Here is a 26,370-nt window from a genome sequence, read left to right as displayed (position 1 = left end):
AAATTTCATGCCAAATATTGGCTCATTTGAAATTTCATGACCACAACACATCTCAAAAAAGTTGGGACAGGGGCAATAAGAGGCTGGAAAAGTTAAAGGTACAAAAAAGGAACAGCTGAAGGACCAAATTACAACTCATTAGGTCAACTGGCAATAGGTCATTAACATGACTGGGTATAAAAAGAGCATCTTGGAGTGGCAGCGGCTCTCAGAAGTAAAGATGGGATGAGGAACACCAATCCATACTGGGTGCCCGTGATCTTCAGGCCCTTAGACGGCACTGCATCACATACAGGCATGCTTCTGTATTGGAAATCACAAAATGGGCTCAGTAATATTTCCAGAGAACATTATCTGTGAACACAATTCACCGTGCCATCCGCCGTTGCCAGCTAAAACTCTATAGTTCAAAGAAGAAGCCATATCTAAACATGATCCAGAAGCGCAGACGTCTTCTCTGGGCCAAGGCTCATTTAAAATGGACTGTGGCAAAGTGGAAAACTGTTCTGTGGTCAGATGAATCAAAATTTGAAGTTCTTTATGGAAATCAGGGACACCGTGTCATTCGGATTAAAGAGGAGAAGGACGACCCAAGTTGTTATCAGCGTTCAGTTCAGAAGCCTGCATCTCTGATGGTATGGGGTTGCATTAGTGCATGTGGCATGGACAGCTTACACATCTGGAAAGACACCATCAATGCTGAAAGGTATATCCAGGTTCTAGAGCAACATATGCTCCCATCCAGATGACGTCTCTTTCAGGGAAGACCTTGCATTTTCCAACATAACAATGCCAAACCACATACCGCATCAATTACAGCATCATGGCTGCATAGAAGAAGGGTCCGGGTACTGAACTGGCCAGCCTGCAGTCCAGATCTTTCACCCATAGAAAACATTTGACGCATCATAAAACGGAAGATACGACAAAAAAGACCAAAGACAGTTGAGCAACTAGAATCCTACATTAGACAAGAATGGGTTAACATTCCTATCCCTAAACTTGAGCAACTTGTCTCCTCAGTCCCCAGACGTTTACAGACTGTTGTAAAGAGAAAAGGGGATGTCTCACAATGGTAAACCTGGCCTTGTCCCAACTTTTTTGAGATGTGTTGTTGTCATGAAATTTAAAATCACCAAATTTTTCTCTTTAAATGATACATTTTCTCAGTTTAAACATTTGATATGCCATCTATGTTCTATTCTGAATAAAATATGGAATTTTGAAACTTCCACATCATTGCATTCCGTTTTTATTTACAATTTGTACTTTGTCCCAACTTTTTTGGAATCGGGGTTGTATTAACTAATCCTAGGCTAAAAACTCAGTCCTGTTACTTTCAGTCCTGTTACTCATATAAAGAGTATGCAGCCATCTTTGACTTCCAAACCTTGTAAAATAATAAATAACGTAGCCTGAGGTTGACCAGTACACATGTGTGTTATTATAATCAGTGTTGAAAAGATATAACAAATTAAGTTTAATTTGGGAGTGGTACAACAAGCAAATGGCACCCATTCGGTGGAATGTCCCACATGTGAGTTTGGAGAAATTTATCTTCTCATAATAAAATTGAAATTGAAACACATCAAATTACATCATCTGTTGCATGTTTGTTTTCATTTGAATGGAAGCTCCGCTATTAGGTCGTACCTAATTTTATATTATTTAACTAGATTGGTTACAAAGCAAGGGTGGCACAGTGGTGTAGTAGTTAGCACTGTTGCCTCACAGCAAGAAGGCTTTGGGTTTGAGCCGAGTGGCTGACAGGGCCCTTTCTATGTGGAGTTTGCATGCTCTCCCCATGTTTATGTGGGTTTCCTCCGGGTGCTCCGGTTCCCCCCACAGTCCAAATACATGCAGGTTACAAGGTGTGTCAGAAAAGTAACAGGACTTAGTGTGCTTCTTCAATGTGAGGGGCATCGTCCACATTGAGTTCTTGCCACAGGGCCAGACAATCAAACAGTATGTCTACAAAGAGATCCTGCAGCGTTTGTTTTATTCAGTGCGCAAGAAGAGGCAAGAGTTGTGGCAGGACAACTCATGGCTGCTTCACCATGACAATGTGCCGGCTCACAACGCCCTGAGCATCCGGAAGTTCCTTGCCAAGAAGACCATTGCCATGCTGGAGCAACCTCCCTACTCACCTGACCTGGCTCTGTGTGATTTTTTTCCTTTTCCCCAAACTCAATGGGGTCATCAAGGGGACCCGTTTTCCAGAAGTGGAAGCCATCAAGAGGTCCGTGACGACGGAGCTGCGGAGAATCCTGGGAGAATCCTTCCAGGAGTGCATGGAGGCGTGGCAGAGAAGGATGGGAAAGTGCATTAGACTCGAGGGGGATTATTTCAGAGGGGAAAACTTGTAGTTTGTAGTTAAGATTTGACATAAATTTTTTGTGACCCCAGTCCTGTTTCTTTTCTGACACACCGTGTAGGCTAATTGGTGGCTCTACATTGACCGTAGGTGTGAGTGTGAATGGTTGTTTGTCTCTCTGTGTCAGCCCTGTGATGATCTGGCAACTTGTCCAGGGTGTACGCCGCTTCTCGTCCATAGTCAGCTGGGATAGGCTCCAGCTTGCCCGTGACCCTGCACAGGAAAAGTGGTTATGGATAATGGATGGATCGATCAAAGCAGATATAAAGATAGGCATGATGGTGAGATGTAGCTACTGTAGTACAGTTAGCTTCACTTTATCTGATTCCTTTTTAAAATATTACAATTAATTTAAAATCCATTTCAAAGACAAATAAATCCTTTACTGTAATAAACTGTGTGTTGTAGACTATACCTTTTGGCTACTATGCTTTCTCATTGCAATTAAAAATTCTGCATGGACAGTACACACCCACAAGTGACAACAGTAGTGCTCACTGCTCACACACAAGATACAAACTGCAAGTGATATGAGAGACTTGTCACTCCCTAGTGTAAACATGGGGGAAGAGAAGAGCTATTTAACAAATACCTGAATAAACAAATAGATTTCAACCAAGACTTAAAGATTGAGACTGTGTCCTTAACACTGATTTCTAGTCATACTCTTCTGTATGGATGCTCCAAACAAAATTTCGTTGTTCTTTTTTTGTGACAATGACAATAAATATTCTGAATCTAGGAAAAAGCTCTGCCTCCTGATGTAGTGTTCATTATTTTAGGTATTGATACAGACAAACAAATAAAATGCATCTTTGGAATAAAGGTACTGTGGTCCAAAACCATTCGGTGTATTATAGTACATTAGTAGTATTTTATAATCAGTATGATTTTTTGGGACTGTGGATAAGATCGGACTGATTTAATCAAACTTTCTGGTTCTACTAAGGAATACTACTAAGGTCTTACAACTGCAAAATGTAAAGCTACCAAAAGCATGAACTCCATCATTTTTTTCTTTTTTATCATTTTACTCATCATGTAACAGCAGTCTCTTTTTCAGTTTCGATGAATAAAACGGCTATTTGAAAATTCAGAAGGCCTGAATACCACAGGAGTGGTCTGATTTTTGCACAGTAAAATGATCTATTTGAAAACATTATGTCTTCCCTCATCCCTTGGCTATTTCTGTGTCCTCTCACAGTTTTCCTGTGTGCACTCATGGTAACCTTAAATTGACCTGCGCTCACCTTCTAGTTCAGCAGCAATTAAAGACATGAGCTCAAAGGTCAATGGAGTTGTCAGTCTTTAACCAGATCAATGACTGGCCAGTGGTATTACAAGAATTAGAATGCTCTTCACGTGATGCTTTCTTTTTTCAGTTGCTCCCATTAGGAATCACCACAGCGGCTCACCATGATCCATATGTTTGATTTGGCATAGGTTTTTACACCGGATACCCTTCCTGATGCAACCCTCCCCAATCTATCCAGGCTTTGGACTAAGTATGCACTCCCCAGTGGCTGGGTATTTTTACCTAAAATGCATGTTTCTGAATTGTGGGAGGAAACCCATGCAGACACAGGAAGAACATGCAAACTCCTCACAAAAAGGCCCCCATTGGCTGTGAGACTGGAACCTGGAACCTTCTTGCTGTGAGGCAACAGTGCTAACCACTGCACCACCATGCCACAGCTTCATGTGATACTTTATGAAAGCTAAATAGTTTGGGTATTTAATATGTAGTAAGGTCAGAAGCAAGGCAAAGAATTGAATGACTAGGCTGTTCAACAATTTCTAGTTGCATGAAGTAAATGAACACAGAAACAACATGACACAACATGTAAAAGTAATACATGATTTCTACCCAGAATGAGCTTAAATGTTAGTGACTGATCTTAAAAACAAGCCAGTCTTTCTGTCTTCTATCAGATTTACTAAATAAAGAAACTGTAACAGTTTGATTCAACTGGAGTCAACTTATTCTGGATATGATTGGAAAGTATAAGCTAAAGAATGAGAGAAAAGTTCAGGAGGTTGTCAAACATATCAATTTTTCATGGAAACTGATGTCATGATATGTATGTTATGGATCAAGGTCACAAATCTATCAAATGCTTTTTTTTCTTTTCTGATTATGCTGCACTCCAGATAAACATAGAATGAATGATTTCATCCAAAATTATGCATTGTTGAATTGTTAAATAAATTGCATGTCCACAATTTAGACTCTCCACAAATGGCATCCAGTGCTGTTTTTCGTCCTTGCTCCTTACATGCAAAGATTTCTCTGGATTCTCTTTAGATGATATTATGGATTGTCAAGGGTGAAATCTATAAAATCTTTGCAATTGTACATTGAAAAAACATTGTTCTTAAACTGTTGGACCATTTACTATAAACTGGTGAACCTCACCCCATCCTGTGAATGACTGAACCTTTACCAATTAACCTGTTTACCACATGTTTTTTGAGCATTCCACAACTTTCCCCATCTTTTGTTGCTCCTGTCCCAACTTTTTTTGGAATGTGTTGCAGGCATCAAATTCAGAATGAGTGTATATTTACAAAAAACAATAAAGTTTATCGCCCTGTGATGATCTGGCGACTTGTCCAGGGTATACCCCGCCTCTTGCCTATAGTCAGCTGGGATAGGCTCCAGCTTGCCTGCGACCCTGTAGAACAGGATAAGCGGCTACAGATAATGGATGGATTAATAAAATGTATCTGTTTGAACATTAAATATCTTGTCTTTGTATTGTATTCAATTGAATATAAGTAAAAAAAAAGGATTTGCAAATCATTGCATTCTGTTTGTATTTATGTTTTATCCAGCTTCCCAACTTTTTTTGGATTTGGGGCTGTATTACATACATCTCAATCAGCTTGACTCAGGAGTCTCCACAGGACATAAGCCTTAGTTGAATGAAATTTCTGCTCTTGTGAAGGAAATAGGAATGATTGGGATACTTGGTTGATTGAACGGAATGGTCTCCCAGATCTGAACTTCAGTAACATTTTTTTTTATCAGACTTCTTTGCAAGCCATTGTCAATAACAAATACTTTTCTTGAACACAAGGTTGCTCATAAGTGGTACGAGTTGCCTTTGGTACAAGAGCACTTTGGGCCAAAGGTTAATTATCAAATTTTGTAATTGTTTCATCAGACTTGAGGACATACATATGTTCTGGACACTTAAGTTAAGACAGCGGTAAAGTTGTCAACTCATTACCACTTGTTGTACAGGCTAGCAGCCAGATTTACCTGGTAAACACAGGAGAGACTACCAGTTTGCTTGGGAGCACTTAGCAGAAATTTCACTGAGAGACAAGTTCAACTCCCACCTTCAAATGGATTTCTCTCTTGTACTGAGCAGTGTTAGGTTGCATGTAGCCTGAATGGACCATGTTCAAGTCTTCTATTGTAGACACAAAATCAAGAGACTGTTGTTGGAAATCTATTGGTGCCAGACATTGGGTAGCCCTAGGACACACTAGTGGATACCAATGGTGAGGGAAATCTTTGAAAATTTGAAGGAGGGTTCCCAAGGAAACTTAACAGAGGGCTCTTCTACTCTGCTCTAGCATGTGCAGGGGTGTGTTGACCACTTCTAGGGATAATATAGGGCAGTGGAAGAAGCACTTTGAGGAACTCCTTAATTCAGTGGACATGTCGTCCTTTCAACTGTGACAGAAACATTGGAGTCCATCTCTGTGGCTGAGGTTATAATGATAATTACAAACATTCATAGTGCTTTCAAGTGGTACAACAGAAAATTGTTTACACTAACAATGTAAGTTCAACTCCTGACAGTTCCACAGCCATTTACGGCCAGTAGCTAAAGGAGAAAAATTGGCTGAGATCTCTGGGAGGAAGGGATGACATTACTTTCTCTTTCCTGTCAATCACAATGACACTAGTCAATCTTAGGCATCTGTGATATCATGTATGCTGAAGAGGGCAGTTAGTGCTTTTCTCTGAGTGTGTCATGCAGGAGTTTGAAATGATGTGGTTGGCTTGCTTTACATATGTCTCAGAGGAAGCATGTATTAGCCTTCATCCTCCATTTATCCTTCTATCATGTGATAGGGAAGAGCTGGCTAGTGGGTGGTAATTCAGAGCCACTAATGAGAAACATTCATTGTGGCACGGCTGCAGGGATGGATGAGATTCTGCCATAGACCATTGGTTCAGAGGGAACCAGAGGGTTTGTTACAATTCTCCCGGGAAACATCAGTGCCAGGTTCCTGTAGAACAGGCTCTTTCCAATAGTTGAACCTCAGAGTCCAGATGAACAATGCAGGTTTCACTCAGTCCATAGACCAGTGGACCAGCTGTTCACTCATGCACAGATTTGTAAAAGATCATGAGAGTATTTTAATTCAATGTACATGTCTTATGTGGATTTGGAGTAGTTACTGTGTGTCTCCCAGTGAGGGGAATAAATGTAACATCGCTGTTATTTGCAGATGATGTTCTTCTCTTTGCACTATCCGAAGTGGACCTCTGACACTCACTTGAATGTTTTGCTGTGAAATAGCTGAAATGAAAATCAGCACCTCCTGTTTCAAGGCCACATTCCTCTCTCAGAAGAGTGGTGTATTACCTTTTGGTGAGGGTGGGATACCTTGCCCATGGAGGAGTTTAAGTACCTTGGAATATTATTCATGAGTAATGGAAAAAGAGATCATGAGATTGACAAATGAATTGGGTGGCAGTGGCAGCAGTGTTACAATCACTGTACCAGTCTGTGTGGTGAAGCAGAGACTTTTTTTAAAAAAAAAGCTCCCTGTTTACCAGTCATTCTATGTCCCTGTCCTCACCTATGATCATGAGCAGTGGGCAGCAAAAGGATGAATGCAGAACTTACTTTCTGTGATGGGGGAGAGATTCAGCAAGCACTGGAGTACAGTGGTGCTTGAAAGTTTGTGAACCCTTTAGAATTTTCTATATTTCTGCATAAATATGACCTAAAACATTATCAGATTTTCACACAAGTCCTAAAAGTAGATAAAGAGAACCCAGTTAAACAAATGAGACAAAAAATATTATACTTGGTCATTTATTTATTGAGGAAAATGATCCAGTATTACATATCTGTGAGTGGCAAAAGTATGTGAACCTTTAGTAGCTGGTGTGACCCCCCCTTGTGCAGCAATAACTGCAACTAAACATTTCTGGTAACTGTTGATCAGTCCTGCACACCGGCTTGGAGGAATTTTAGCCCATTCCTCCATACAGAACAGCTTCATCTCTGGGATGTTGGTGGATTTCCTCATATGAACTGCTCACTTCAGGTCCTTCTACAACATTTCGATTGGATTAAGGTCAGGACTTTGACTTGGCCATCCCAAAACATTAACTTTATTTATTGCGGGTGAGGCGGGAGTTAGGTCCTTCCACAACATTTCGATTCGATTAAGGTCAGGACTTTGACTTGGCCATTCCAGAACATTATTCTTCTTTCATCATTCTTTGGTAGAATGACTTGTGTGCTTAGGGTCGTTGTCTTGCTGCATGATCCACCTTCTCTTGAGATTCAGTTCATGGACAGATATCCTGACATTTTCCTTTAGAATTCACTGGTATAATTCAGAATTCATTGTTCCATCAATGATGGCAAGCCATCCTGGCCCAGATGCAGCAAAACAGGCCCAAACCATGATACTACCACCACCATGTTTCACAGATGGGATAAGGTTCTTATGCTGGAATGCAGTGTTTTCCTTTCTCCAAACATAACGCTTCTCATTTAAACCAAAAAGTTCTTTTTTGTTCTCATCTGTCCAAAAAACATTTTTCCAATAGCCTTCGGGCTTGTCCACATGATCTTTAACAAACTGCAGATAAGCAGCAATGTTCCTTTTGGAGAGTGGTGGCTTTCTCCTTGCAACCCTGCCATGCACACCACTGTTGTCCATTGTTCTCCTGATGGTGGACTCATGAACATTAACATTAGCCAATGTGAGAGAGGCCTTCAGTTGCATAGAAGTTACCTTGGGGTCCTTTGTGACCTCGCTGACTATTACACGCCTTGCTCTTGGAGTGATCTTGTTGGTCGACCACTCCTGGGGAGCGTAACAATGGTCTTGAATTTCCTCCATTTGTACACAATCTGTCTGACTGTGGATTGGTGGAGTCCAAACTCTTTAGAGATGGTTTTCCAGCCTGATGAGCATCTACAAGGCTTTTTCTGAGGTCCTCAGAAATCTCCTTTGTTCGTGCCATGATACACTTCCACAAACATGTGTTGTGAAGCTCAGACTTTGATAGATCCCTGTTCTTTAAATAAAACAGGGTGCCCACTCACACCTGATTGTCATCCTATTGATTGAAAACACCCGACTCTAATTTCACCTTCAAATTAACTGCTAGTCCTAGAGGTTCACATACTTTTGCCACTCACAGATATGTAATACTGGATCATTTTCCTCAATAAATAAATGACCAAGTATAATATTTTTGTCTCATTTGTTTAACTGGGTCCTCTTTATCTACTTTTAGGACTTGTGTGAAAACCTGATGATGTTTTAGGTCATATTTATGCAGAAATATAGAAAATTCTAAAGGGTTCACAAACTTTCAAGCACCACTGTAGACCTACCACAATGCTGGGAATGAATGACTCAATCAATCAATCAATCAATCAATCAATCAATCAATCAATCAATCAAGTTCTACTAAGGTCATAATTTCAAATAGCATAAACTTTGGTATACATCTTTTCTGGAGAAATAATCATTCTGCAATGATCAGTATTATTTTCAAGAAAAACACCAGTTTAGCTTCCCATAATTTTTCCTTTACTTTGTTTTCCACAACTGACCTGTATACCAGTGCTTGGACCCCTATAATCGCAGTTTGCAGCTTCTATATATTCAGCATTATTTCTATCCATAGCCATGTTCTGTCAGAGCCAGACATGGCTCTTTACATTACTATATGCTACATTTGTGGAGATGTTTGATGTCTGATGCCTCTTACACCAGGTGATGCTTCACATGACCTTTATGGTGTCTTAAACACATTTAAGTAGTGTGGCTTCTCTACTGACCTCCTGTTCAAGCTAATATAACACCTAATACCTGCTTTTGTGTGTTTATGTGTACATGCCAGGGTTCATATTAACCTTGTTCCTCATGTTTTATAAACATGATGGCAGTTGCCTGACCTTAACCCCAGGGCTGAACTGGATTTGTCTCAGTTGACTGCTTGCTCTCATTAGATAGAACTGAAGCATCAGAGATAATAGGGGCACCTACAACAGCAAACTGACCCTCAGTGTGTTTCTATCTGTATCAGTCTTTATCAATTCTCATGACACCTTCTGTACTTCAAAATTTACACATGTGGATTACAACCATCCATTTTTCCAGTATTGTCGTCCCATTCCTCTCACTGTGTTCCAGTTTGATATCCTACTTGCATCGTCAATAATTCATGTATGCAAGGCAATAACAGTATAATCACGGACATCCCGGCCACATTTACATCTATTTATTGCAAATGAAAAAGTGAAGTAACAAAAGGGGACCAGATAAGCACACGGAGAGAAGCCAGCCTCGATTTGACAAATAGAAAGCAAACACAGGCTGGCTGTGAAAGCTTTCTCCTTGATTTCAGTGTTTTCAGCATGGACCTCTCAATCTACTTGTCTTATGCTTCACTCGCAGTCTCCATTACCTTCTCTGACTGCTTGCGAGCAAAATCTTTCTCTGGATGCAATCTTCTTTGGTTTACTCTCTCTCTCTCTCTCTCTCTGGTGAAGCTCAGTCAGAGTCCAACATTTGGAATCACTTCTGGTCCAGGGCGTTTCACACTGAAACACTCTGTGCTTTTCCATCCTCGGCACAGGCTGTTCTCATTCTCTCTCCCTCCCTCTCCCTCATACTCCCTCCTTCCTCCATACTCATATCCACACAAACATGCACACGGCTGTGTTTTTAGAGCTGCTGCCTCTGACAGCTATGTATGACTCCCATATATTTCAATTTTGAGCAAAAAAAAAATGGAATTCCTGTCAAAGGTCACAGAGAGAGAGATACCTATCCTACTCCTAGAAATCTAAAAGTCTGTTTTTATTATGTGAATTAGTGTTCTATCTATCTATCTATCTATCTATCTATCTATCTATCTATCTATCTATCTATCTATCTATCTATCTATCTACACAATCTCACATCCATTTGTACAGTCTTCCACCTATTTATGTTATACTGAGATTTTGGTTGTATGAGTTTACCCTTCATATGTATCTGAGGCCCCAATGCACTGTGGGTGATAAGTGGGGTGTGGGGGGGGCAGATGCTCAGTGTCTGGAATGCCTTCAGCAGCCTGAAACAATTTCAGCATGGGGGAACAGCAGAGCTGGGCGCCTCTATAAAGGCACAAGCACGTCCTGGCCGGGATACGCCATGCATTTAGTTTCAGATTTTGCCTGTTTAATACCCACAGTTGTAACGCGTTACACATGCTAACACACATGCAGAGGAGAAATCCATAATAAAACACAAAGGGCTGCTGAACTCATCATTATGTTACTGTAATACAAAACAGCCTGCAAAAAACTGGGCTGTAAAACTAAAACCAACTAGTCGGATCAGGACTTAATTCAACTGTATGACTGGAAGGGTGTGAATCACAGACATGATTGAAACAAAACTGGTTCTGATTGGAATCAGTGGCATTATTACTCAGGGCAGTTCTATAATTTAAGCTTGAGAAATGATTGAAATTACACTGTTGGTCTTTATATCTTGGTTGGTAAGTGTGGTGCGAGATAGCTGGCCGAAAACATGCCTTACTCCTCCGCCCGATTCGCCCGTATGGCTGGTGCCTTTGAAATAACAACCCTTTTCTGCGCTCCACTCAATCACACACACACACACACACACACACACACACACACACACACACACTCACACACACACACACACACACACACACACACACACACACACACACACACACACACAAACTGAATCTCTCCTTCCCCCTTCTCGCCTTCTTTCTCCCTACCTCCCTCCCTTGCTCGCTCACTCTGTTCCCTCACACCCTCCCTCCCTTCCCCTCCTGCTCGACTTCTATAATTCAAATCCTGTCAGGCCTGTTCCAGACTGCTGGCGCCAGCCTCTCTCTCCAGGAAAAAAAGAGAGAAGAAAAAAAAGCAAAAGGAAGAAAAAAAGCTCTTTGAGGGACAAAGCCGACGAAGCCACACTCACACACACACACATACACACACACAGGGCCAGGAAACAGAATGAAGTTTTTTAAAGAGGCAGCTGTGGGTGGACTTTTCAGGGCCCAATATTTTCCCTATTTTTTTCCCTTTCTGTTTTTCAGCCACTTTCCCCCCTTTTGTTTTACTCCCCCTGTTTCTCTCTCTTTGTCTTTGATCATTCCACTGCCTTAACTGGTCAATGCCATAAAATCCTCCCAGTCATATTTTCTTGGGTAGTTTTATTGGCCGTTTAAAAGGACTTACAGTGATGACTGATGTTAGACAAATGTTTCCGACTTGGGCAAATGTTATATTTGTCCTGCTAATGTTAATCAGTCAGACAGAGAGAAGGAAAGATATTGTGGGAGCAGAAAGGCAGATTTCCAAACTCTGTCACTGGGATCGCAAACTCACATCAACATTTAAACTTGGTTAAAAATAGCCTGAAGACTGAACCCGTCTATTTTAGGTCTGAATGAGCAGGCTAGTCATGTGACACACAGGCAGAGATGGCAGGCAGCTTTTGCGAGTCCATATTAAACTCCTCGCAAACAACCATCATTCATCCTCACGCTCCCTCTGGCTTGTAAACACATACAAACATTCACATGCATGGTCTGTCACAAACAAAAAGAAACAGACAATTGCAGAATTATTGGCACCCTTCATGAAAATGAGCAAAAATAGTAGACAAAATGAACAAAACTTCCAGTGGGTGGTATTTTGAGCTGAAACATAAGAGATACCTCATAGTTTTATATTAAATAACATTTTTTCATACATAAAAAGTTCTCGTCATGCATGTATTTCTACAAAAGCCTGGCTTCAGAACTATCAGCAGACCCTCAATCAATATTGGGTTATGTTTCTTCTAAGGAGAATAACAGCACCGAGTCTCTTCCTGTATGGTCTAACAAAGTTGGAAACACTTGTAGAGGCGTTCATGGCCAAAAATGTCAGTTTTGGTCCAATCTGATCATAACACATCATTCCAATTGGAGTTTCAATTCATGAAGTTTAGATTCTGCATTTTGAGGGTTTCTATCAGGAAGGTTTTTTTTGATTATTATTATTTTATTCATTTTTTTGCATCTAATTCTTTACGTTATATTTTCTTTTCTTTTAATTTGCCACCTGCGCATACCCAACCATATGTAGAGATACTTTATGCAATCTCACACACACACACACACACACATATATATATATACATACATACATCTGATCTCATCTCATCTCATTATCTCTAGCCACTTTATCCTGTTCTACAGGGTCGCAGGCAAGCTGGAGCCTATCCCAGCTGACTACAGGCGAAAGGCGGGGTACACCCTGGACAAGTCGCCAGATCATCACAGGGCTGACACATAGACACAGACAACCATTCACACTCACATTCACACCTACGGTCAATTTAGAGTCACCAGTTAACCTAACCTGCATGTCTTTGGACTGTGGGGGAAACCGGAGCACCCGGAGGAAACCCACACGGACACGGGGAGAACATGCAAACTCCGCACAGAAAGGCCCTCGCCGGCCCCGGGGCTCAAAATATATATATATATATATATATATATATATATATATATATATATATATATATATATATATATAAAATCCTGATTCCAAAAAAGATGGGACAAAGTACAAATTGTAAATAAAAACAGAATGCAATAATTTACAAATCTCAAAAACTGATATTGTATTCACAGTAGAACATAGACAACATATCAAATGTCGAAAGTGAGACATTTTGAAATTTCATGCCAAATATTGGCTCATTTAAAATTTCATGACAGCAGCACATCTCAAAAAAGTTGGGACAGGGGCAATAAGAGGCTGGAAAAGTTAAAGGTACAAAAAAGGAACAGCTGGAGAACCAAATTGCAACTCATTAGGTCAATTGGCAATAGGTCATTAACATGACTGGATATAAAAAGAGCATCTTGGAGTGGCAGCAGCTCTCAGAAGTAAAGATGGGAAGAGGATCACCAATCCTCCTAATTCTGCGCCGACAAATAGTGGAGCAATATCAGAAAAGAGTTCGACTGTGTAAAATTGCAAAGAGTTTGAACATATCATCATCTACAGTGCATAATATCATCAAAAGATTCAGAGAATCTGGAAGAATCACTGTGCGTAAGGGTCAAGGCCGGAAAACCATACTGGGTGCCCGTGATCTTCGGGCCCTTAGACGGCACTGCATCACATACAGGCATGCTTCTGTATTGGAAATCACAAAATGGGCTCAGGAATATTTCCAGAGAACATTATCTGTGAACACAATTCACCGTGCCATCCGCCGTTGCCAGCTAAAACTCTATAGTTCAAAGAAGAAGCCGTATCTAAACATGATCCAGAAGCACAGACATCTTCTCTGGGCCAAGGCTCATTTAAAATGGACTGTGACAAAGTGGAAAACTGTTCTGTGGTCAGATGAATCAAAATGTAAAGTTCTTTACGGAAATCAGGGATGTCGTGCCATTCGGACTAAAGAGGAGAAGGACGACCCAAGTTGTTATCAGCGCTCAGTTCAGAAGCCTGCATCTCTGATGGTATGGGGTTGCATTAGTGTGTGTGGCATGGGCAGCTTACACATCTGGAAAGACACCATCAATGCTGAAAGGTATATCCAGGTTCTAGGGCAACATATGCTCCCATCCAGATGATGTCTCTTTCAGGGAAGACCTTGCATTTTCCAACATGACAATGCCAAACCACATACTGCATCAATTACAGCATCATGGCTGCGTAGAAGAAGGGTCCGGGTCCAGATCTTTCACCCATAGAAAACATTTGGCGCATCATAAAACGGAAGATACGACAAAAAAGACCTAAGACAGTTGAACAACTAGAATCTTACATTAGACAAGAATGGGTTAACATTCCTATTCCTAAACTTGAGCAACTTGTCTCCTCAGCCCCCAGACGTTTACAGACTGTTGTAAAGAGAAAAGGGGATGTCTCACAGTGGTAAACATGGCCTTGTCCCAACTTTTTTGAGATGTGGTGTTGTCATGAAATTTAAAATCACCTATTTTTTCTCTTTAAATGATACATTTTCTCAGTTTAAACATTTGATATGTCATCTATGTTCTATTCTGAATAAAATATGGAATTTTGAAACTTCCACATCATTGCATTCCGTTTTTATTTACAATTTGTACTTTGTCCCAACTTTTTTGGAATCGGGGTTGTGTATATATATATATATATATATATATATATATATATATATATATATATATATACACACACACACACACACACACACACACACACACACACAGTACCAGTCAAAAGTCTTGAAATGCCCTCTAATTCAGTGGTTTTTCATTATTTTAAAATTTTCTGAATTGTAGATTAATACTAAAGTCATCGACATTATGAAGAAATATATATGGAATTATTTGGTAAACAAAAAAGTGTTAATCAAACCAGAATATGTTTTATATTTTAGATTCTTCAAAGTAGACACCTTTTACTTAGATGACAGCTTGGCACATCTTGGCATTTTCTCAGTCAGCTTTATAAGGTAGTCACCTGGAATGGCTTTCAGTTTACAGCTGTACCTTGTCAAGAGTTAATTTCTTGAATTTCTTGACCTCTTAATGTGTTTGAGACCATCAGTTGTGTTGTGAAGAGGTAGAGTTGGTATACAGTGAATGGCCCTATTTGAGTACTGTTCTAATCTATATTATGCCAAGAACTACTCAACTAAGTAAAGAAAAGCGACAGTCCATCATTACTTTAAGGCCCGGTCCCACTGCACTTACGGATGCAAAGAGGATGTAAAGCGTAAAAAAATCTTTGCCATCCGTTGGAAAACGCTACGCATCCGTTGTGTACTCATTGCATACGTGCTTCATACGCTCTATCCATCGAGCATCCGTCCACTGTGATTTCATCCGCGCAAAAAGTTTTGAGCTGCACAAAACTTTTAGAACGGATGAACTTTCCGCCGTGTACGATGTAAATCCGCGACATATACGAGCAACAAACGTTCTATGTCCGTTATCATCCGTTAAACGTCTGCTGTATCCTCTCTGCATCCTCTGGGCATCCTCGCAACTCACATCCGCTGCAGCTGAACACGGAAAGAGGGAGGAAAGATAAGGTACATGAAACGTCTATTCATCGTTAGTAGCACGGAAATAGAAAGGATGTAAGCGTATGCATCTCGTATATAAAGTATTCAAAACGGACAAAGCGTTTATATCTGGGATGTATCTCGTATATTTAGGATGTCTGGAGTATGTCTAGAGTATGTAGAAGGACACCTAGCGGACAATCGATATTTTGTATAAAAAGGGGGAGAAAATCATCTAGTAGTAGAGATGTATCGATGTAGCCGCCAGCACATCTTTCCGCTTTATGCTGACGGCGTGCGTGCTGCATCCCTTTATATCCGCGGAGCAGACGCAATTCATACCCCCCGCATGCGCAGTGAACGGTCTGCATCCGATACACATCCGCGCAACATCCCCTTTGTTTCCGTTAGGCGTACGTGATGCATCCTCTTCATCCGCCATGCATCCGCTCTTTCTGCTATGCGTCCGCTTCTCAGTTATCACCGGTAACCCCTTCGGAGCTGTCATCCACTTCCATCCACTTCCATCCGCTTTCATCCGCTAGGCTTCCTATGAACATGCGTTTAACATCCCCGCTATATACTACCCACGTCCGTTCTTTTCCGTTCTGTTTTCGCAAATTTTCGCCATTTTTGTCCATTTCTGGAGCGGATGAAAACGGATAGAGCCACCCCCGAAATTTTGCTCGTCCGCTGTGTCCTTTTTGCATACGTTTTGTGTCCATCGGCCAGTGGGACCGAGCCTTTAAGAAATGAAGGTCAGTCAGTCCGAAAAATTTCAAGAACTTTGAAAGTATCCCCAGGTGCAGTCACAAAGACCATCAAACATTATGAGGAAACTGGCTCTCATCAGGACCGCCCCAGGAAAGGAAGACCTAGGGTTACCTCTGCTGCACAGGATAAGTTCATCAGAGTTACCAGCCTGAGAAACCGCAAGTTAACAGCACCCAAGATAAGAGCCCACCTAAATGCTTCACAGAGTTCAAGTAGCACACACATCTCAACATCAACTGTTCAGAGAAGACTGCGTGAATCTGGACTTTATGGTCGAATTGCTGCAAAGAAGCCACTTCTAAGGAAGAACAACAAGAGGAAGAGAATAGCTTGGGCCAAGGAACACAAGGAATGGACATTAGACCAGTGGAAATCTGTCCTTTGGTCTGATGAGTCCAAATTTGAGATTTTTGGTTCCAATCACCATGTCTTTGTAAGACGCAGAAAAGGTGAGCGGATGGTTCCTACATGTGTGGTTCCCACAGTGAAGTATGAAGGAGGAAGTGCGATGGTATGGGGGTGCTTTGCTGGTGACACTGTTGGCGATTTATTCAAAATCGAAGGCACACTTGACCAGCATGGCTACCACAGCATTCTGCAGCGACATGCCATCCCATCTGGTTTGCGCTTAGTGGGCCCATCATTTGTCTTTCAACAGGACAATGACCCAAAACACACCTCTAGGCTATGTAAGGGCTATTTGACCAAGAAAGAGGGTGACGGAGTGCTTCGTCAGATGATGTGGCCTCCACAATCACCTGATCTAAACCCAATTGAGATGGTTTGGGATGAGTTGGACCATAGAGTGAAGGCAAAGCAGCCAACGAGTGCTCAGCACCTCTGGGAACTCCTTCAAGACTGTTGGAAAACCATTTCGAGTGATTACCTCATGAAGCTGATTGAGAGAATGTCAAGAGTGTGCAAAGCTGTAATCAATGCAAAAGGTGCCTACTTTGAAGAATCTAAAATCTAAAACATATTTTGTTTTAATTAACATTTTAAAGTTTACTAAATGATTCCTTATGTGTTGCTGCAAAGTCTGGATGACTTCAGTATTAATTTACAATGTAGGAAAAATAAATAAATAAAAACACTGAATTTGAAGGTGTTTCCAAACTTTTGACTGGTATACATGCAGTTATGGTCAGAAGTTTACATACAGTGACATGAATGCCATCTTGGATATGAATGTCATGGCAATATTTGGGCTTTCAGTAATTTCTTTGAACTGTTCTTTTTCTGTGGCAGAATGTACAGCATATATCTTTAATGAAAAAAAAAACCACTAGAATTTGGTGCACAAGTTTTCATTTTCTTTGGGTTTTCTCAAATCAACACAGGATCAAAATTATACATACAGGATCAAAAATATATGGTACATACAACACACCTAATACTTGGGTAAAATGTCTCTTCGTAAGATTCTCCTTGACCAAACATTTTTCTTTACCATGAACAAGCTTCTGGCAGAATTCTGGTTGGATATTTCACGACTCTTCATGGTAGAATTAGTAGGGTTCAATTAAATTTGTTTTGTTTTTTCTTTTCCTTGCCATGGACTCGACTTATAAGCACGGTCCATATATTTTCAATAGAGTTGAAGTCAGGGCTTGTTTTAAGCTTCATGCTAGCCTGCTTTATCCTCCACAACCAGCTCTGATGTGTGTTTGGGTTCATTGTCCTGTTGTAACTATCAAGTCTCAAGTTGTGTTCAAGTTTCTGATGGTTTATGCTGAAGAATTCTGAGGTAGTCCTCCTTCTTCATTATTCCATCCACTTTGTGCAATGAACCAGTTCCACTGGCAGCAAAACAGCCACAGAGCATGATGATCCACCACCAGCTGGTACAGTGTCCCTCTGTACATCGTGGTCATTGTGGTCACTCAATCTTTATCTCATCTGACCATACAGCTTTCCTGCAGAAGGCTTTTTCTTTGTCCGTGTGGTCAGCTTCAAACTTTAGTTAAGCTTGAAGGTGTCAATTTTGGAGCAGGGGGTTATTTCTTGGATAGCAGCCTCTTAGTCCATGGTGATCTGAACTGTAGACAGTGATCCATCAGCTTCCAGTTCATGGCAGGGCTGTGCCGTGGTAGTTCCCAGGTTGTTCCTGACCATCCAAACCAATTTCCTTTCAGCTGAGGGTGACAGTTTGGGTTTTCTTGAAGCAAAATGGCTTGGCAAAGTGACTACACCTCACAATAACTTGGCTACAATTGTTTGAACTGATCTTGGAATTTGCAGTTGTTTAGAAATGGCTCCAAGAGACATTCCGGAGTTGTGTATATCTGCGATCCTCTTTCTCAGATCTGCACTGAGCTCCTTGGACTTTCCCATTGTACGGTGTGTTGGTCAATCCAATGAGTGCTGTAAACAAACCCTTTTTATGAAGGCACAGAGAAGCTACCAGCTGTAGTCAATCATTATCACTAACAGGAAGTTAGTGAAGTCTGTCTCTCATACACATTTTACTGTTACTTTGGCCTACTGGAGTGTGTGCCTACCATGTATGTCGCCTGCAAATGTAACTGAAATCAGTTGGAACACCAGTTGGTGGCTGAACAGAACCTTTTGGCCTCATCAACCTCTGACAATAGGCCCATGCTTCACTGCAAAAGAGAGACAGAGTCATATGTGCTCACACACACCTTGAGTATTTGATTGAGTATCTTGGAGCCTTTGTTCAAATATGCATATGCACCTCACCCACATGACATACTCTTCATATACACACCTACTTATATTTATATTCATGGTTTATCATCTCAACCAAGCCGTGCAGTATACACGTGTACTCAGACACACATGTAGCTGCACTGATTTTTATTTAATATCGCCTTTCTGTGTAAACATGTTGAAATAGATGTGATTTGTGACACTACTTCCCTCATGAGAGGGGACATTAAGATACTCAACAGCTATGAAATACGTATGTGTAAGCTTACATAAGCTAGTTATTTCTGAGTAACAATTCACAATGGATGTTTGATTTGCCTGCTTTGAGGCTTTTAAATTAATGATAACATCAAGCTGAATAGGGCGGCATGGTGGTGTAGTGGTTAGCGCTGTCGCCTCACAGCAAGAGGGTCCGGGTTTGAGTCCCGTGGCCGGCGAGGGCCTTTCTGTGTGGAGTTTGCATGTTCTCCCCGTGTCCACGTGGGTTTCCTCTGGGTGCTCCGGTTTCCCCCAAAGACATGTAGGTTAGGTTAACTGGTGACTCTAAATTGACCGTAGGGGTGAATGGTTGTCTATGTGTCAGCCCTGTGATGACCTGGTGACTTGTCCAGGGTGTACCCTGCCTTTCGCCCGTAGTCAGCTGGGATAGGCTCCAGCTTGCCTGCGACCCTGTAGAACAGGATAAAGCGGCTAGAGATAATGAGATGAGATCAAGATGAATAATTCTCAAAAATATTTACTTTGAACCCATTGTTGATAATATATAAATTAAACAAAAGTAATATTGTAAAGTCATTGATAACAAATTAGAAAGTACAGTTGCATCCAGTATGATCAGAAAAATTAAGTATTTTTGTTTGCTGTATTTGTACTGTAAAAAACATTGCTTGTGCTGGTACAGCTTATGAGAAAGTTGAAGTAATCAAACATGACCAAGAAACCAGATTGCCAGAGAGGTTTCCTCTGGACCTAGTGGAGTATTCCTGTTTGCTTTTTTTTTTTTTGCCAAGCAAAGTTCTTGCGATCAGGACCGTGAAACCAGGTGGGTCATCTATAAAAGGTCTGCACAATATCAAGAGTTGAGGAAGTGGATACAAGATGCTAAATAATTGGCCCATCCTTTGTTCTTGCTAATTTTATTATTGTAAATCTTATGACTGTAAACATGAATTTTATGAATTAATGAATTCATAACCTCTTATATATTGTTGAACTTTCCCAGCATTTTATTTCATAGTTGTTTGTTCAGTCGGGCAGCATGGTGGTGCAGTGGTTAGCACTGTCGCCTCACAGCATGAAGGTCCTGGGTTCAAGCCCAGTGGCCGGTGAGGGCCTTTCTGTGTGGAGTTTGCATGTTCTCCCTATGTCTGTGTGGGTTTCCTCCAGGTGCTTCCCACAGTCCAAAAACATGCAGGTTAGGTTAACTGGTGGCTCTAAATTGACCGTAGGTGTGAATGTGAATGGTTGTTTGTCTCTGTGTCAGCCCTGCGATAACCTGCCAACTTGTCCAGGGTGTACCCTGACTCTCGCCCAAAGTCAGTTGGGATAGGCTCCAGCTTGCCTGCGACCCTGTAGAACAGGATAAGCAGCTACATATAATGGATGGATGGATGGATGGATGGATGGATGGATGTTTGTTCAGTCAGGCCTAGATGATGGACAGTGATCAATGTCCAAATAGTTTGGAATCATGGCATCTTCGGCAAGCACTTTCAGAACCTTGTCCTAACTGCAGCCTAATGTAAATGCTGCTGACTATTCATTATCCTTCCTCTGACGCTGCCTGTCATAACTATAGATGGGTACAAAAGTCCTGCAGGCAATACTCCAAGCAATGGGAGACATAACAGTGAAGCACAGTAAATCACCACTCAGAGTGTTGAAAAGGCAAATGGACTGTCTCAAAAGCCATTTATGGATCCTGGTGAAAAAAATACTGTGGGACATCTACTGCTAAAGCCTGAAGAAGTTTAGAGTGCACAACAGAGAAGCACTAGATTATAGCCACTTTCTGTCCAAAAAATGAACTGTATATTTTGAGGTACTGTGCTACCTTTGTGTGCCCTTGTCTGCCAAAACTGACATAGAAGTTACCAAATCTGTTTACTAAATCAAGCTCTTTCAATTAAATCATTTGTTCAGTTGTGTGGTTTGCCCAAATATGCAGCTTGCTCATGCAGCCTAACACTACTGCACACACTGAAATTCTGGAAATATCAAGCTGGGACTAAAGAAAACTAAAGGGACTCATTGAGTTAAGTGCAAGGCAGTGGTCTTAGTCGCCTTAGTGTTTTTTCCTTGGTTAACAAACACAATTGGTTATGAGAAAGGTACATTTCCACATACCAGTTGCTCTGGAATACAAGCAATTTCACATCATCAAATGACATACCCTTCTCTTTGAGCTAGCTTTATAACCCAGGGTTTTCACAAAACGTGAGTTTCCTTAGAGCCCCTGCAATTCCAGCAGCAGATGTTGAGCAAACAAATGTCCTGATCTCACATGTGGAAATGCTAGGACTAAAGTCAATCACAAAAAGAGTGTTTTAAAGACTGTTCAGTGGCATGCATGCTATGTGACCTTTCTTAACATAAGAGAGATTTGTCTCATTTATGGATGCAGTCACAAAATTGTGAGTGGCAACACATGCAGACTTATCTGATTGGGATACTACTATTCAACTCCAGTAGTGAAACTGGGCATGCTGCACCTCAGACCAATTATATACTGAATGAATGCTCAGCTCCTGTCCACTGTATCACAAAGTTAGATTGGTAGTTGTAGGTGTAGTTGGTAGTAGGGAGTAGTTAATTGATATTAGTGTGTGTCCTCCCTGGAGCACTGGTTTGGTGAACATTTTCTCCCTTCAAAGAGGGAAATGGAAAAAAAAATGAACATCAAAGAAAGATATAAAAAATGTCAGCCTGTTAACATTCTCAACATGTTGTTATTGTATGGATATGGATGCAATATTTCCAGGAAGCTCTAAAGGGGTCACACCCACCAATGCAGATAAAGGGTGTACTTACAATTGGCATGGTTTCTTTGTACCATGCCCAAGTATGATTGTCCTGCTTCTCCACGCCACCACTGTCCTGTGCTCACATTGTTCTGGGTCTGGGTACGCTAACGTCATAATGACGCAACTTTTTGCCTTGAAGAAAAGGACTCTCACGTAACATGATGGAAACTGGTTTAACATTGTACCTTATTTGGAATCATTTTGAGTGTGGGCAACATGGTGGTGTAGTGGTTAGCATTGTCGCCTCACAGCAAAAAGGTTCTGGGTTCAAGCCCAGTGGCTGATGGGGGCCTCTCTGTGTGGAGTTTGCACGTCCTTCCTGTGTCTGCATGGGTTTCCTCTGGGTGCTTCGGTTTCCTCCACAGTCCAAAGGCATGCAGGTTAGGCTAATTGGTGGCTCTAAATTGACTGTAGGTGTGAATGTGAGTGTGAATGATTGTTCATCTCGATGTGTCAGCCCTGCAATTATCTGGCGACTTGTCCAGGGTGTACCCCGCCTCTCGCCCATAGTCAGCTGGGATAGGCTCCAGCTCGCCCGCGACCCTGCACAGGATAAGTGGTTACAGATAATGGATGGATGGATTTTGAGTGTGGTGACACATGGCCCTCTCACATGCCATACAGAGTTATCAATAGTGCAATGCAGCGATTTTCAGTAAATCGTGTTGCATGCTTGAAAAGATTTTTACAGAGACAGCTGCCACTGAGGGAGGAATTTGCAACATTACTCACCAATTAGAATTCACATTCATCAGTAAGGTGAGAAGAACCATCCCCATTATTAACCCAAATATTCTCAAATTAATTGAAAAGTACACGTCATAGCATTCGAGTTCTGTGCTTGGGCTTGGTTAGCGATCACACTGATGTGTACCATGACTGAGTCCAACTGAACTGTGCCTGAGGCCACATCTTTCAACCAGACCAGCTGAACAGTCCCTGAGCACAGCAGCAACAATCACTAGTAAAATGAACAGGACTTTGGGGGTCGAGTATGCTTGGACACGGTACAGATAGTCTAGTGTGAGTACACCATGACACTGGTGATGTTGAATTAGGCATGAAACCTCTGGAAGTGGACAGTGGCATAAAGTGTACCTTTATTAAGATAGTCCAGTAGTGTGTGTGTGTGTGTGTGTGTGTGTGTGTGTGTGTGTGTGTGTGCGTGCATGCACGCGTGTGTTTGTCATGGCTGCCATCCAGCACCTGAGCCCAAGGTATCAAGAGACATGTCTTATCTGACTATTTCTCTTTCCGTGCTGTATAACCATCAACCTCCTTACCCTCCACCTGTCAATCATAGGCCCCATCCTCTCCCCTGGATCCTCTCTGAGCTGTACCTCTCTCTCAGATTACTCTGGGGCAAATCTGGCAACCCAAATTGAATAGGCCCTGCCTATTGTCTTTCACTGAAGCCTCAGCTTAGCTAAATTGGCTTTTTGCAGGAGCAAGGTTCCACCTGAGCCTTTGACTCTCTTCCCCCAAAAGGATGGACACTTCTCCTGGTCACTACAGAACTCAGTCAATCAGAAAAGCCACAAGGGACTCCAAACTCTCTCTGTCTCACTGCGAACACACCATGGCACACAGACATACAGATGGCCCTCATTCACCAGACACCTTCAAACACAGGCGAGCCCTTTATTAAATCTATTTTTTACTCCTAAGTATTTGCCTTTGAAAGTGCAATATATAGGATTGAAGCACTGGTTGAAGGTTAAGGCTAACTATAGTGTAAGTAATATCTGCTGAATAAATAGTGAGGCTGAGGTATCTTGTACCATTGAAAATATACAAAAATAGTACCTTTTTCACAGCAAATTAGTATTTCTTTCCCACTATAATGATTCTAATCTGTATACCATGGTATTTTAATTTAAAATTATTTGAAATTAAGTGATATATATATTTCTCTTGCAATTGTACCTCTTTGTGCAACTTCATTACAGTGCAATACATATTAAATTTTTTCTCTTAAGTGTGCAATATATACTTATTCTATATATTGTGTGTTATGCATATTGTGTATATTGCAGAGCTATATATATTTATAAATATTTTGTATATTGTGTATATTCTGCAAAGCATTCTATCATCACTTTTTAATTTAAAAAAAATTCTATTTATTACATTCTTTTTTACTCCCTTTCCTTTTGTACCCCCCCAAACTATCTTCACAACTTGCAGAGCATTGCAATAAGCATTTCATTGCATGTCGTACTCTGTATGATTGTGTATGTGACAAATAAATTTTAAATTAAAATGTGTTTTCTATTATCAAATTCTTTTGTTGGAATTGAGTTCAGTGTGCAGGTTGGTCGACGTGCAACCACCATAACCACTGTGATTTTGACACATCTTTTTATGAAATATTTGAAAATCTGAAAATTTCACTTGAAAATGATTTAATGTTGAACAAGCAAATGTTATTATGTCGTAACATATAAGAGCCAAGAATGCTCCAATAAGCAAATGCAGACTAATTAAGAATAGTTTACCAGGGAAAGGAGCGTCTTTTATAGAAAAAAACATCTCATCTCATTATCTTTAGACGCTTTATCCTGTTCTACAGGGTCGCAGGCAAGCTGGAGCCTATCCCAGCTGACTACGGGCGAAAGGCAGGGTACACCCTGGACAAGTCACCAGGTCATCACAGGGCTGACACATAGACACAGACAACCATTCACGGTCAATTTAGAGTCACCAGTTAACCTAACCTGCATGTCTTTGGACTGTGGGGAAAACCGGAGCACCCAGAGGAAACCCACACAGACAACATGCAAACTCCACACAGAAAGGCCCTCGCCGGCCATGGGGCTCGAACCCGGACCTTCTTGCTGTGAGGCGACAGCGCTAACCACTACACCACCGTGCCACCCTAGAAAAACATTATTATTCAAAACAAAGAAATGTATAGTATTCAAGATCAGTTTTGTGTGACTTTACAAGAGCAAAAATAGTACTTTCTAAATCTAACCAGATTTCCATTGTGGTTATTAGATGGCATCTTTACATATTTTCTATGGCATTATACTACATGGTAATATATTTTTTAAAATTTACTGATTAGCTAAAATTTCTAATAAGTAATGGGACCAAACCCACATCTGTTTCTCTCACACAAACACATATGCTTGTCCTCACCAAAATGCATATGCATCTTTTTGCATTTATTATAAATATTTTGGGAAGAATTGTATGTTCTAAGTTTGTAATTATTCACACAGGTAAATTATGCAACCGATCCCATAAAACGAGGAACATGCTAATTGAAGGAGAAAACACGAACCTGTCATGAACATGTCAAAACATGCAAATCTAATTCTGAGATCAAAAGCAAGATGGTGTCAACTCAACACCATCCATCTTTGTAAGTGACATAATTGAATTCAGATGAGCCACAGCCAGGGTGACTTCAGGGTGTGTATCCATGCAATTCCTCACATGCTGATTGTTTGCTTGCACCTTCACTGGGTCTCATGATCACTGCTGCATATAGGACTTATTCTGAGGGATTTCTGAGTCACAAGAAATAAGGGCTCTTACTAGAACATTAGAAATTTGAATAAGTTCTCCAAAAGCTAGAGTGTGCAGAAACCATTCTCAATAGTTTACAACCCCAAATCAGAATACATTGGGACAGTATGTTGAAATTGAAATTAAGACTGAAAACAATAATTTGTAAATAATCTTTGACCCATATTCCACCCTAAACAATACAACAGCATATTATTTGATGTTTTACTGTACCTCATGGATTTTCTTGTTTTTTCCCCCCAAAATAAACACATTTCAATTTTGATTATTGCAACACATTTCAAAAAAAATGTTGGAATGATAAAGAATTTACCATTTTATAATGTTGCCATTCCTTCTCACAACACTTAAACGATGTTTAGGGCCTGAAGACACCAAGTGATGAAGAGTTTCAGATGTTATTTTGTCCCATTCTTTCTGCAAACAGGTCTTAAAAGATGAACAAACTTCAAAAATAAACTAATTTATACTGACAGATAATATGTATACAAAATATGTTTGAGTGTTCACTTGTTCATATTTATACCTGTATACTGTGTACAGATTTTATTTTGAAAGAAAAACAATGTCCCTGGGCACTGACATCTTACTCTCTTTCCGAGATTCAAATAGCGCACTCTAAGTACAAATTACTTAAGAGAATCTGAGATTGTGGCATCACTTTCACGCTACATGGCTTAC

This window comes from Neoarius graeffei, chromosome 28, assembly GCF_027579695.1.
Source record: "Neoarius graeffei isolate fNeoGra1 chromosome 28, fNeoGra1.pri, whole genome shotgun sequence".
Taxonomy (NCBI): Eukaryota; Metazoa; Chordata; class Actinopteri; order Siluriformes; family Ariidae; genus Neoarius; species Neoarius graeffei.
Note: the sequence above shows the minus strand (reverse complement) of the source record.